Source organism: Vigna radiata, chromosome 7 (genome assembly GCF_000741045.1).
Source record: "Vigna radiata var. radiata cultivar VC1973A chromosome 7, Vradiata_ver6, whole genome shotgun sequence".
Classification (NCBI taxonomy): domain Eukaryota; kingdom Viridiplantae; phylum Streptophyta; class Magnoliopsida; order Fabales; family Fabaceae; genus Vigna; species Vigna radiata.
This window is the reverse complement of record NC_028357.1, coordinates 18626759-18629191: the sequence shown is the minus strand read 5'-3', so window position 1 is coordinate 18629191 and position 2433 is coordinate 18626759.

Genomic DNA, 2433 nt, shown 5'->3' with positions numbered 1-2433 from the left:
AGCCTCCACATCTCTAGGACGAAATCTTGTTCCCTTGTCCTCCAAGCTTAGCCAAAATGTTGACCCCTTGGTCAACACACCCATTTTGGACATCCAAGCATAGTCAACTTTGGGCCTTGACCCTTTGTTGACTTGTTTGGTCAAAATCCTATTCTACTTGGCCCAAAATAAATGCCCAATTGAAATCCTATACTACTAGGCCCACAATACAAAGCCCAAATAAAATCTAGACTATTTGGCCCATAATACAAAGCCTAAATAAAATCTAGACTACTTGGCCCAAAATACAAGCCCCAAAATTATTCTAACTCTACTAAATCTTCATGATGGCTTTAGATGGCCTAAGAGAAAGAATATAGGTCCATCTTCCATAGATGTCTCTAACTCTTCATGAATGTGCTAGGTCATGGCAAGGGGTATGCCATCATCTTCTCAGTTCTAGATTTCCCCAAACGTCCCCGTATCGACAAAATCAAAGATCATGACACTGAATGAGTTAAAAAATGCAAGCTTTAAAGTATAGAGAAGAAAACCCAAACTATTGATAATACAAGTATATGAATAAAATAGGAATTTCTATATAAGAGAGTTTCAAAAGGATTACATCGTTTCCCAACAACAAAGGGTTTAGTTCACCATTGACATGGTGAAACTATATGGATTTAATGGAAAGAATGAAAGAATAAACCCTAGAATTGGTTAATTGGAGGCTAAACATCCAAAATCTGCCTCCAAGGAGTGTAGAAGGTGTTGGAAAACAGGTTGGCTTCTTTATTTCACCAAGAGGGGGGGGGGGGCGTGAATTGGTGTTGTTTCAAAAACACTTTCTTTTCGCAATCTTGCAATCAAAGTATAAAGCTTTTTGAAATTTCTTGAATTGCAAGCAATCAGAATATGTATGCAGCAAAAATTACGTAGTTAACTGCATAAAGAATAAAGTCGAATGAAATATAAAAGATAAGGGATAGAGAAATGCAAACACAGATTTTTATACTGGTTCGGCCAACAATGCCTACATCCAGTGTCCTTCCAACCCAGGAATCAAATGCACTATAATGGTTGCGGTTTTTACAGCAAGAAATTTATAGAAGACCTCCACGTCAAAAATATAAATCTCTTCTCTAACCCAAAACCAAAATATAGCTGCACAACACAATCAGACTTGCAGCAAGAATCCCCTCTTATGCAATATGCAACACCACTTTGAAGAATCCTCAAAGTGAACTATCCCCTTGTATCACAAAAGGTCCAATTCCAGCAATCTTCACAAGATGCCAAACCTCTCAAAAAATTCCAGCAATCTTCATAGGATGCCAAGCCTACACTATCAATCACAGAAGCACCTTCTTGTGCAAATGTTGATCAGCTAATGAATGCACAATTGAATCTCCTCTTTGAATCTCTTTCAAGAAAGATCACCACCGTCTTCTTCGAGAATTCTTGGAGTAACGAGAAATCTGAAATAGAAATGAAATTGTCAGATCATCAAAAGTCTTACGAACAACCTAGTGTTCAGTCTATTTATAGATTTCTGTTAAACAGTTAGATTCTCAGTCGAATGTGCTACTAATTCAGTCGACTGTATTATACAGTTATAACAATTTAGTCAACTTAGTAGCCTATGGTCAACAAATAACAGAACACATTCAATACAGTTGACTAAGTCATCAATGCTCAACTAACTTTTAAAAACATAGCCGTTAGAGTGCAAGAGCATAACAGAATTCCAAATCACACAACAGATACAGTCGAATATGTAAAACACAATGTTGAGTATCACAATGTCAAACACTTTGAAATTCTTTTCTTCTTAAAATAGCACATAGCATTGATTCTCAAAATCTGTACAAAGGTTTTAGCATAGTCAAATCCATTAGTGATGTAGTCGACTATACTAGAACTTTGTAGCAAAAGAATAAGTTCGTAAAAGTGCTTGTGATTTCTTGCTATAAAACATGTGCAATTGATAACGCTGAGAAAAATGATGAAAAGAAGGGTCAAGTGAGCCGTTGAGCACCAGAATGGTCCGCTGAGCGCTCAGAGCGATTAGAGGGAAACCGCTCAGCGGCAAAACTAACCGCTGAGCGGTCAAAGCAGCAAGAGGCAAACCGTTGAGTGGTGAATTTAGGCGCCTGAGCGGTTGTCTGTTTTTATTAGCTAGATTCTGTAATCTTTCTGTTATCTTTTTGGGCTTATATATAGCCCTAGTGCGAATAAGAAGGGGATTCTTTTGGCAGAGAGAAACATCCAGAGCTATTCCACACACCTTGGAGGAGGTTCCTTGGATGCTTAGGGTCCAATCAACCAAGTTTAGGGTTATTTCTTCCATTCTTTCATTATTTTCATCTAGTTTCACCATGACAATGGTGAACTAAACCCTTTGTTGTTGGGGAACAATGTAATCTTTTGAAACTCTCATATATTCAAATTCTT